At 41.0% G+C, this 12,585-nt stretch overlaps 1 protein-coding gene across 2 annotated transcripts in view; it reads left to right on the top strand.

The window, feature by feature from the left end:
* Nucleotides 1-220: 220 nt before the first annotated feature.
* Nucleotides 221-12,585, top strand: part of MICU1 (mitochondrial calcium uptake 1) — a 219,089-nt gene continuing 206,724 nt past the window's right edge. For both annotated transcript variants that reach the window (XM_027860205.1, XM_027860199.1), the window contains exon 1: nucleotides 221-311. The gene's annotated coding sequence lies outside the window, so the exon portion shown is untranslated. The remainder of the gene's footprint in view (nucleotides 312-12,585) is intronic.

Raw genomic sequence — 12,585 nt, 5'->3', positions numbered from 1 at the left:
GGGTGTGGTTGCTCCTCCGACAGGTATGACCCGTGTGGGGGCTGGGCTAGCGGGCCTCGGCTGACGCTTCCAGTCCCCAAGCCTCGGTTTTACAGGGTCCCCAAACACGCTCTCGGGCTCCGCAGTCAGGAGGCCCCGGCTTTCCCGCCATCCAGCGGGCCCCGCCCCGATCCCGACGGCCCCTGCGGCCGCAGCGTCACGTGAGCGCGAGCCGCCTCGGGCCCGGCTCCTCTGTCCCGGAGCGGCGGCGGCCGCAGCTCTATGGTCGCCTGAGGAGCCGCTGCCGGGGAGCCGGGGAGACACGAGGACGGGTGAGTGAGGGAGCAGGAGAGGGCCGGCGGCGTCAGCTCCTCCCGCCGTGAGGGAGAAAGATAGGGCGCCGGGGCCAGGAGGGAGAGAGGGATCGAGGGAGGGCTCCGTGCCTGTCACCGCCGCCGTCTTCGCCCGGCCTCGCCCGGGACCGAGGCTCCTCACCCGCCCCCTGCCCCGCCCCGCCGCGCCGCCTGGGGGCGCTGCCGCCGCCGCCAACCCCTCCCGCCGGGAAAGGGGCGGCCCGGAGGCGGAGCCACTCCCGCTGGGCGGCCGGCTGGTGGGCGGGCCTCCGAGCAGGGGAGGGGGCGCTGAGACCCCCGCGGGGGGTGTGTGTGGCTGCTCCCGGGGTCCTCTCGGGGAACCGTCGGGGCGGGGCTCGGTTCTCCAGCGCGTACTAAGCTCCTACTAGGTACCGGGCGCCGAGCCGGGAGCTGGGGAGCTCTCAGTCCGACGGCGGCGGAAGGGGTTGCCGAAGGTGGTGTGGCCCCCGGGGGCTGGAAGGGAACCAGCCGGGGAGGTGCCCGAGGCCCTCCAGGAGTGGGGGAGGGGCGGGACCAGCCGGGGAAATGCCCCGAGTCTGGACGTGGGAGCCTCGGGGCACTCTCCGAGGAGGAGGCTCGGGTTGGGAGCCAGGGAGCGCAGTGGTCTTCTCTCTGGGTCTCCGGCCCCTGTGGTCCTCGCCGTCGGGATGGTGTCCATTCCTCAGCGGGATGTCCTGGCTTCCGATTCTGTCTCTGGTCCTTCCTTAACCTGTGTGATCCGACCTCCCCGAGCCTTAGCTTCCTCCTCTGTAAAGTGGGAGAGAGATTTGCATTCAACGGCCTAGGTCTCTTCCAACTCTAGGTCTGTGAGCAGACAAAATAGCTTTTTCTCTACTTCTCAAAATCAGAGGACGACTTGTGTTTCCCAACCTCCTTCCTGTCCCCTTCACAAGACAATCTTGTTATTCTCCCTGCTCCAGACATTTGCACAGGCTGTGCCCCCAAGCCTGGAATTCTCCCTCTCACTTTCTGACTCCTGGCTTCCTTCAAGGCCCAGATAAAATCCCACCCTCTACAAAAAGGTTTTCCTGAACTACTTTAATACTGCCAATAATAGTTAGCATGTGTATGTGACACTGAGGTTTGCAAAGCACTTTACAAATATCTCATTTGATCCTCACAACAACCCAGGGAAGTAGGTGCTATTATTATACCCATTTTATAAATGAGGAAACTGAGGCAAGCAGAAGTTATGTGACTTGCCCAGGGTCTTGAACTCATCTTCCTCATATCCCCTCTACCTTCTTCCTGCCTTCCCTCTGTGATTATCACCAATTTACCCTGTACATATCTGGTGTGTACACAGTTATGTGCATATTGTTTCCCCTGTTATACTGTAAACTCTTTGAGAGCAGGGACTCTGGTGTGTGTGTGTGTGTGTGTGTGTGTGTGTGTGTCTGTCCGTCTGTCTGTCTGTCTTTGTATCCCCAGCAATTAGCACCGTGCTTGGTACAGAGTAGTTGCTTTATAAATGCTTAAGAACAAAGGTAGTGATAACTGTTCTCCCAGTTCCTCTGAGACTCTTCTTGGATATCTGTTACCTTGTTTACAGTCTCATAGATTCAGAACTACGAAGTACCTTTGAAGTCATCAAGTGCAGAGCTGTCATTTTACAAATGGGGAAACTGAGGCCCAAGGAGGCGAAGTCACTTGTCCATTATCATACAGGTAGTAGTTGGCAGAGCTGAGATTGTAACTAACCAGAGTCCAAATACACTATTCATTCTGTTGTATACATGCCTTTCATTCAAGGCAATAAGCATTCTATCGGAGAGAAACAACTGGTGTACATACACACACACACACACACACGTGTGTGTGTGTATATATATATATATATAAAGAGCTATGCAGATAATTTTAGGGGGATAGCACTAATAGCAGGAAGAATCAGGAAAGGCCTCTTGTAAGAAATGACCCTCGAAATGAGCTTTTATAGGAGCTAGGGACTCCCAGAGTCAGAGGGAAGCAGTGAGAGTGTAAGAGTGTAGGGAACAAACAGCTTGTGCAAAGGGTATGGAGGTGGGAGATGGGATATTGTGCACTGGGAACAACAAGGTGTCTGGTTTGGCTGGAACTGGACCTAGTGAATGAAGGGGAGTAATGAGTAATCAACCTGGAAAGATCACTTGAAGCTCAGTTGTGAAGGAATTAAAATGCCAAAGGAGTTAGTTCAAGTACATCTTCTGTCTGCTCTCAGTGGAAGGCATGGAATTTTAGTGCCATAGAGAAAATGTCGACGGACATGAAGAAGTAACACTGGGTTTGGGTGAGGCAGTTTTAGATTCCATTTAGGTTTTTCATAAGAATAAATGATCAGTTAATAGCATGGCAGGATCATGAGACATACCACACCAGGTCACACCAATTTTCTGTTCTGTGAACATCATAAAACATTTTTGGGGAGAGCAAAGTAGTTGCCCTGAATTGACCTCAAAATGTTAAGAATACATATTGTACCTTGGACGTTTTTAAATTTCCTTTAATCCATAATAGATCTGTTGCAGCTATATTTCAATTTTTACAAATCCTGGTTATAATGAATTAGATGATAATATACTACATATCATAAGAAGTTGTACACCTATTCCAAAGCCATCTTTTTCAAGTTTTAAAGTGTTTCTCTAGTCTGGTGTTCTGTGAACAAGTCTGTATTTCCTTAGCCCATGTTGTTCATTTTAAAAATTTTGATCTCTGTACAGGCTTTGTTAGAGGCAGCTTGGCGTGGTGGAAGCAGTGCTAGTTTAGGAATCACAGGATGTAGATGTAGGCTCCAGCTCTGCTACTAGCTCACCTTGACATTGTTTAAGTCCCTAAACCTTTCCATTGTTCTGGTGTAATCTGTAAAATATTTTGTAGGATTAGAAAATCTCTAAGACTCTATGACTTTTTTTAAAAATATGAATAACTGAAGAGGTTCTTGATTTTAGCCTATACAAACCAGAAATCCCTTCTATTCCCTTGATAGTTTTAGTTGGACTTGTTTGTCCACAGTTCTTGTTAATTGCAGTTTCTTGGCACATTGTGCCAGAGCTTTGTATGGCATTTCAAGGTGTGGGCACTGCCCTCATTTTGTGTCAAAGTCAGATAATATTTTCTAGTTTGCTTCCTCTGCTAGTGATGTCAAGCCATTTGACTTTCTGATTTGCATTGTCAAATTCCAACTCAACAGTAGAATTTAGACAAATCTCTGAAATTATTCATAAGAAGATTTAGCCTGTTGCTGGTTAGTTGTTAGTATGGGGTTAATGATGCCAAGGCTACAGGTTCATTGTCTTTATGGGACAGTTCTTTTTGTTTGGTTTGATAGTTTGGGCTGATGTCAGGTCTCCCCATTCCAGTCCATCCTCCACACAGATGGTAAAGTGATTTTCCTAAGGTGTAGGTCTGATCATGTTTCTCTCCCTTACTGGAGCTGGAATGGCTCTGTGTTGCTTTTAGGATCATACAAATTCCCAACTGGTAAAGCCCCCTCATAAGCTGACCCAGCCTGTTTGTCCAGCCTTGTCATACATTACTTTCTATCCTGTATTCCTGGGTCCAGTCACACTGGCCTGGTGTTTCTTGCACATAGTACTCTTATCACCCGTCTCTCTGCCTTAGTACTGGCTGCCTCCAAAGCCAGGATTCACTCTGTGCTCTTCTCTGCCTCTTAACAATCTCTCTATCTAGTTTCCTTCAAGACTCAGCTGAAACACGTCCTTTGAGAGGCTTTTTCTGACCCTAATGGTTACCACTACCCTGCTGCCAAATTACCTTGTTTATGCTTGTAGGTATAGTTTGTCTCATTATGGATACTAATAGCTAGAATTTGTTCAGCACTTTAAGATTTGCAAACCATTTTACACACTTTTTCTCATTTGATTCTCACAACATCCTGTGAAGTAGGTACTTTTATTTTCCTCATCTTACAACTGGGGAAACAGGCTGAGAGGTGAAGTGTCTTGGCCAGTCACCCAGCTAGTAAGTGTCTGAGGTAGCACCTGAGTTTGGGTCTTCCTGTCTCCAAGTCCACTACTCTCTCCACTGAGCCACAAAGCTGCCAGTAGGATGGAAGCTCTGGAGGGCAGGGGCTCTTTCATTTTTGTCTTTGTATCCCAAGGGTCCTAGTGTAGTCCCTGACACATAATGGGTATTTCATAAATATTGGTTGATTGAGTTGTGTGACTGTAAAAATGTCTGGTGAAAGCTTGCTTACTCACTTGATATCTTTGTCATGGATGACCTTAATCTGTGTGTAGATTATTATCATAACTCTTTGTGTAGATGGGAAAGTAGATGTACAATCAAGATTTATTAATTTTTTTTCCGCTGCCTTTTTTGCCAACAAATTCTGAGATTTTTTCCATGCCTTTGGTATATTTACCCTCTTTCATATGCTTTGAGAATCAGTCCCTCAATGCCTTCAGAATTGTGTTGGTTCTAATTCAGACCTTCTTGCTTTCTTGATATATACTTGGTTTAGTCCACTTGCTGTTTTCTGCAGTGTCATTTCCATGTCATGAAAAGACCATACCATTATTAAATTTTTACTCATATATTTTTCAATCAGCAAAAGTCTGCTTTTTTCCCCTTCCATCCCGCCAATCCCCTAATTGAGAACAGCTGTATAGTCCAGGACACGTCACTTAACCCTTGTCTGCTTCAATTTCCTCAACTGCAAAATGGGGATAATAATAGCACTTATCTCCCAGAGTTTGAGGATCAAATGAGATAATATCTGTGAAGCACTTAGCACAGTGCCTGGCACTTAATAGGTGCTTAATAAATGTTTATTTTCTTCCCAGCCATCTTTGGGGCATGTGCCTAGGGTAGTATCACTATGTCAAAGGCTATGCAGTTTACTGACTTTTAAGTTATATTTCTAAATTGCTTTCCAGCGAGGTTGGCCCCTTCACAGCTCTACAAATGGTGTGTGTCTGTTTCCTGCAACAATTGTCTTTTTCCCCTTTTTGTCATCTTTACCAATCTGATAAGTGTAAGGTAAAAACCTCAGAGGCATTTGGCTTTCTCTTTTTATTAATGATTTGGAGCATTTTTCATATGGTTAATGATAGCCTGCATTTCTTCTTTTGGAAACTTCCTGTTCTATCCTTTGACCATGTATCTTTTCAGGAACTGATCAAGTTCTTCATAGGATCTCTCTTCCTCCTCATCTTCTGCAACCATTGTTGGCACTTAAACTTCATTTGTCTTCAAACAGTTGTCTTTCTTGCAAATACTTGTCTTGGGCACTGAAATAAGAGATGACCAAATAGCTCACCAAATGGTGTTTCTTCTTGCCTTTGGATGATACATGATAAAACCAATTCTAATAACCTCTTTACCTCTTCAAGGACAATCCTTCCAATTAGCTGCAACTTTTTTTTATCCTCTGGTTTAATTTACATGAAGGAATAATTAACTTATATGAATATAAATATTGGTTTGATTTTCTTTCTCCAGTAGTCAATCAGTAAATAAATATTATTGTTCAGTTGTTTTTCAATCATGTCCAACTCTTTGTGATCCCATTTGGAGTTTTCTTGGCAAAGATACTAGAGTGGTTTGCCATTTCCTTCTCCAGCTCATCTGACAGATGAAAAAACTGAGGCAGACAGGGTGAAGTGACTTGCCCAAGGTCACACAGCTAGTAAGTGTGTGAGACCAGATTTGAACTCAGGTAGATGAGTCTTCCTGACTCCAGACCTGGCATTCTGTGCACTATGGCGCCACCTAGCTGCCCTAATAAATATTAGGTCTCTACTATGTGCCAGGTACTGTGCTAAGCCTGAGGATACAAAAAAAATCAAAAGACAGCATACAAACAAATGTGTACAAGCAAGCTATACAAGGTAAATAGCTTGTTTATAGCTTGTAAATTAATAGAAGGAAGGTACTAGAATTAAGAGGGAAAGGCTTCCTGTAGAAAATAGGAATTTAATTGGCACTTGAAGGAAGCCAGGAGGCTTAGATGAGGAGGAAGAGCATTGCAGGAATGGGGCACAGCCAGATAAAATACCTGGAACTGAGAGATGCATTATCTTCCTCATGGAATAGCAAGGAGGCCAGGAAAGCCTGGGACGGGGGTGAACTTGAGGGGAAAGATTATCAGTTCAGCCTTGGTATATAGCACTTTTATTTTCAATCTATTGCCTCATTTTTGTTATGTGATTGGCTCTCATCAGTTTTTGGTCATCCATATCTGTTTAATACCAAGTCATTCAGTTTGAGCCTTTCTATTCATTTTTGTGTCCAGTTCAGTCTATTTAGAGTAGATATTCAAAATGTGTGTGTTTGGACTTAGTTGACAGACTGCCCATGAAACTACATGTCTGCACTAGACAGCTTGCATTTTTCATCTGTTCTGTTTTGTTCATTGTAGATCGTTAGGGAAATCTGTTTTTGATATATATTTCATTGAGAAGTGTTTCTGTTGTTCACGGACTTGATACAAATATTATAGTATCTGTTAAATAGTAACATTGAAAAAACTTTAATCAATAGAGAATCCTTTTTTTTAATCTGCACTGAATATTTCCGTGACAATAATAGAATGTCTCATGTGAATTGTTCTATTTTGTAACTTACTTCATCCAAGATATTGATTGATCTGTCAGTGTGTAACTGATCAGTATAATGGATCAATGAATAGAATTATTTCTATGCTTGTATCTGTCATATTGCTATATAATTTTTAACATGCTTGGGAGACAGCTTGAGGAGAGCCTTAAAGTTGGCTATTTGTTCCATTGATTCAAATGCTTAGTAAAAAAAAAAAGTCAATACAGAATAGACACAGTTTGATATATTGGGCCTCGCAGTCAGTTATATTATAGGGATCAAGTATGTATTAGAAGATCTACAAGTCTGCCTGTTTTCTTCTTGTGTTTTCATCAAGCACACATAGACTACTCTCGAGGATTTTATTAGGGCTCAGAAATGTATCACCTGGGTTATGAGTTGTGGATGGTTTTTTTGCCAACTTTTTTTTAGTAGCCTAGCTTGTGGCATTTTCCTTTTGAGAACCCATGATTACCTCCATGATATCATCATAACATGATTAGAACTTAATTAGAAAAGGCAATTATGAAATATTTCAAATGCTTAAATATTTCATTCAGAGCCATTGTTACTTTGAAAATTATACTGCAGATCCATGGAACGCTGAAGTTGATGGTTTTGTGCTTAAGAACAGTTTCCCAATATTATATTCTGATGTTTTTGTTTCTTAGCAATGAATAGTTTTTTTTTTTTGACAGATCATCTGAATCACTGTCCTTCCATATTATTGCTTTAGAATTCTAAGGTTTGAGCTGCACCTGCAGGACACTTGTTGAACTCAGCTTCTGGCTCTTTTTCCAATGGGCTGCTTTTGCACAAGTGATCCATAGGGGAAACGTTAAAGGGAGATGTACATTAATATCTACAGGAACTGGATCAGGCAAAGTGTCAGTATCCTAGATGTCCTAGAAGTGAGCTCCAGTACTTAGGTATTATTTAGCTGAGAATTTAAATGAGTGCTTAGTTCTTTTGATAATTATTGGTTTAAAAAAATATGTTACTATAGCGATCACTAAGCTTGGAGGACGGTATTAAAAACATATCAGTATAACTGTCACTATTTACTAAAATTAAGTGGTATTAAAGTAGGTGTAAAATTTAGAATAGTAGTTAATAGTAATGTCTGGTTTTAATAGTTCTTTCTCATAGGTCATCTAAATCATTAATTATATTTTAAAATAAAAATTTAACTTCATAGTACCTTATTTGTTTCACTGCAAAAAGAATTTGAGAATTTTCTCCAAAAAACAGTTGAGCTTAAATGAGAGACCTACAGTCAATTAGCACTATTAATTAGCATCTACTTGTGTCAGGCTCTGTGCTAGAAATTTGGGATACAAAGAAAAAAATGAAACAGTTCCTGCCCTTTAGGAGCTAATACTGATCTGCAAATTTCCTCTTATAATCTAGGGGTTTAAAGTAACTATATAATGGAATGATTGATATTAAATAGATTGAGCTGTCATTTTCTTTATTAATTTGAGCAAGGGAGAGTTATGGTTTTAAATTCTGTCTTGTCCTGATTCGTGTCAATTAACTGGGAAAATAAAATCTAAACCAGTTATTAGATAGATGTCCAACTCACTGGAGAATGTCTAATCAAGCTGTATTTATATCAGTGGATCATTAGTCTGGGAAATATAACAGGAGTTCTCAATGTTGGGCTCAAATAGATGGAGTAGGGGCAGCTAGGTGGCACAGTGGATAGAATGCCAGGCCTGGAGTCAGGAAGACTCAGCTTTCTGAGTTCAAATATGACCTCAGACACTTACTAGCTGTGTGACCCTGGCCAAGTCACTTTACCCTTTTTGCCTCAGTTTCTTCATCTGTAAAGTGAACTGGAGAAGGAAATGGCAAACCACTCCAGTATCTTTGCCAAGGAAGTCCCAAATGAGATCACAAAGATGAAATAGAATATCCCTAAAATTTGCAGGCAAGCCCACATGGAAAATTGGGGTATTTCGCATTGTAGAAAATGGAATTAGAATTCAAGGTGACTTTTATAACTTGGAGAAGGTTTTAGAATTTTATGAGTAAAGACAAGTTTAGGGTAGTACAAGGATAAACAAAACCACTGAATAATTCTATACATAAAGGACTGGCTTACGTGCAAGTGTAGTAAAATGGACTTGGCAGAATCATGATTCTGAAAAGGGTGTGGAGTGTAAGTACTGTGGAACTGATTGTCTTTAAGGATTGATTATCAAACCAGAATTTTTCATTTCTGGTGTTCTGTTTATATTAACTTAAAAGCTATTGTTCAGCGTTGCCCCTTTACCCTATAGTGATGGTTTTGCTGCTTCTTTCCTGTGTCCTGAAGGCAGAATTTTTTCCTTATGAGAATGGATATTCTTTGAAGCTATTGAGCAATTTCTTATATTGGCATCCCTAAATATCATATACCTAGAGAGTAGGTGTATCTCACTTCTAAGTTTGGCATTTCTCCTTTATATGACTGAGTCACTTCCTTCTATATATCATAGAAAAAAAGGATAGATAAGTTTATATTAGCAGAGCTTCTCAAAGATGAAACATTTCACACTATTTCCACAGATTTTTACTTAAACTGTTTATGTAGTGATAGTTATAGTTCATTGAGGTTATTACTAAGATTTTTTCCAAATCTCATTGCTACTTAGCTTTCTGAAACAGCAGTACTATGAAACTGCCTTTCTTTTACTAAGGAAAAAAAAAATCAGTTTTGATGTTAGAGAAATGAAATGTTGCTAGGTAAGGGAGTATTTAGCCATGCTTACTTGGAAGGAAACAGCTTGATTGATTCCCCCCCCCACCCCGGGTTTAAACTGGTTGAGTAGGCCCTGCCATTTGTATATAGGTAGCTAGCTAATTTTAGGTTCATAGGTAGGTTGTACTGAGACTCAGAAAAGTTAAGCCTTAGTGTGACCTTAGGTTTTTTGCAATACAAACTAATAGTGTTTTTCATTTTGATCCAAAGTGATTTTGGATGCTCCACATGTAAAAACCAGAGCTTCTTTTCTTTGTTTTTAGCTGCATGATTATTTTTTCCTCTGTTAAAAATACTTACATTTTTTCTTTACTTAAAATTTTTTTTTCATAAGATGACAGATTTAAAGTTGGTTGGCGCCTCAGAGATGATGTAGTTTAAATTCTCTCATTTTGCAAATGAGAAAAAATGAGTACCCAAAGAGAGGATGGGACAGCTAATAAGGAGCCAGTAAGGGCACTTGGGCCTAAGCCTTTGGACTCCGCTGGCAGTATTCTTTCTAGTGGCTCAATACTGCCTGGACTTTGAGAAATTATCAGAAAAAGATTTTTTTTTTAATTTAAAAAATACATAACTTTTTTAGTTGGCAATATGAAACTTTTGTCTGTCTTTTTTTTTCTTTTAACATTGTGGGAAGAACGTTCTGTGAATAAGCAAACTTCTAGTTTTGCTTGTGCTCTTGTTCTGAAGGACAAGTGAATTAGTCTGAATATTGAACATATGTATACATTGTCATTTACACCTTGTAGACTGCAAAGACATGTTTGTATGTTGTAATGTCTTAGATTTCCAGGATTAGAAGCGAATATCTTCACCAAAAAATTGTTATCTTTTCATATCTAAGTCCAGTTGAATTATTTAAGAGTAAAATTCAGTAGCCACTTCTTCCTGCCCAAAACGTTTTTTAAGAATTTATTTATTGTTACATAGAAAATATAGCCAGGTATGGTAGTATACACATGTGACCCTTATTCCTGGAGAAGAGGAAGCTGGTGGATCTCTTGAACTTGCTTGTTTTGTAGCAGCGGTGGACAAAGCTGATTGGATGTCTGTATTAAGTCTGGCACCAGTATGATGAGATTAGTGGTGGTATTTGGCTTGTCAGTGTCTGCAGCATTTCCAGCCTAGATTCCATAGGGAAACCTAGTCTAAAAAAAAAAGAAAAGAAAAAAAATGTAGTGGAAACTTAGTATCACAATTACATTTTTCTGAAGGAGAAAAAAAGAAAATTGGTATAGCAAGATATGATGTTAGATGATGCCACTGTGTTTCACTACCGTTATCAGTCTCTCATACATTTTATGAACTTTTCAAGATATTCCTTAGAAAATCTGACCCTCATTTCATATCTACTACAAATACATGTGGTTATCCTGTCTTTTCTCTCTGTGGGATAACTAATACATGGTGGTGAGGAAATCCAGGACTTTATAACATGTCTAGAATTTCTTTGCAGTTTACAAAGTGTCATGAGGAACTTGGTTAAACTAAAAATTAAGTGATTTTACTGCAGGTCCATATACTAGGGAAAGCTGTTGTAATTCTAGGTCCTTTGCTCTCTGGAATATCGTATTCCAAGCCCTCTGATCCTTTAATGTAGAAGCTGCTAAATCTTGTGTTATCCTGTCTGTGGCTCCCTGATACTTGAATTGTTTTTTTCCTGGGTGCTTGCAATATTTTTACTTGATTTGAGAACTTTAGAATTTGGCTGTAATATTCCTGGGAGTTGTCATTTTAGGATCTCTTTCAGGAGGTGATCAGTAGATTATTTTAATTTCCATTTTACCCTCTGTTTCTAGAATATCAGGGCAGTTTTCCTTGATAATTTCTTGAAAGATGATATCTGGGCTCTTTTTTTGATCATGGCTTTCAGGTAGTCCAATAATTTTAAAATTATCTCTCCTGGATCTATTTTCCAATGAGATATTTCACATTCTCTTCTATTTTTTCATTCTTTTGTTTTTGTTTTATTGTTTCTTGATTTCTCCAAAGAAAGGATTGTGACTGAGATCCAAGTATGGGCAAAGCAACAGAGTCCTGGCCTAGTGCTAGTAAAAAGACCCCTATAATCTCCTTCTGACTAATTGTTTGACCCCCTAACCATCTGTGAGCTGAGAGTTCTGAATGCAGCCACTGCCACTGCTGCTACTAATTCAGTCATTCCCAAGACCTGTCCTGGTTTGCTGTGGTTGGGGCTGTGCTGATATGGCCTGTGCTGGACTGTGCGGCACTCTCACCCAGGTGTGACAGATCTTTCCTGCTGACCTTCTAAGTTGTCTTTGGCCTTTGTGAGCTGAGAAGTCTGGAAATCACCACTGCTTCCAATGATAAGTAACCCTGAGGCCTGTTCCTAGTTTGCTGGGGCCTGGTCTTCCGTGGCGTGCCCTACACTAGACTGTGTTCCTCTTTCATCCTGGTGCAACAGACCTTTCCTGACCACCTTCCAAGTTGTCTTGGGCTGGAAATTTGTTTCACTCTGTCTTTTTGTGGATTCTGCTGCTCACGAATTTGTTTAGAGCCATTTTTAAAGGTATTTGGAGGGACTTGGGGAGAGCTCAGGTGACTCCCTGCCTTTACACCACTGTCTAGGCTCTCCCTCTTGATTCACTCAATTTTCATAGTCCATTTCACAAATTTTTGAAGGGATCTAAGAGGTCATCTAGTTCAATTCATACTTAGCCTCTGCTTCTTTATAATCCATCCTTCACACTACTGCCAGACTCCTTCCTTATGTGTAGGTCTAGTCATTTCACTGCCCTGCATAATATCTGCAGGAGCAATGAGTTTTTGTTTTGTTTTAGTCTAGACCTGTGATTTCTTCTGTGTGGGGAAATTCTAGTATGAAAGCTCTTTACACCAATGATGTTGTGCAGCTCATGAAAAATAGATAGTCTTAGAGAGATGCCTGAGAAAACTGAGAAACTAAATGACTTGCCCAAGGTC

Source organism: Vombatus ursinus, unplaced genomic scaffold (assembly GCF_900497805.2).
Source record: "Vombatus ursinus unplaced genomic scaffold, bare-nosed wombat genome assembly UNPS02000749.1, whole genome shotgun sequence".
NCBI classification, from domain to species: domain Eukaryota; kingdom Metazoa; phylum Chordata; class Mammalia; order Diprotodontia; family Vombatidae; genus Vombatus; species Vombatus ursinus.
Note: the sequence above shows the minus strand (reverse complement) of the source record. Positions and strands in the feature narration are given on the sequence as shown.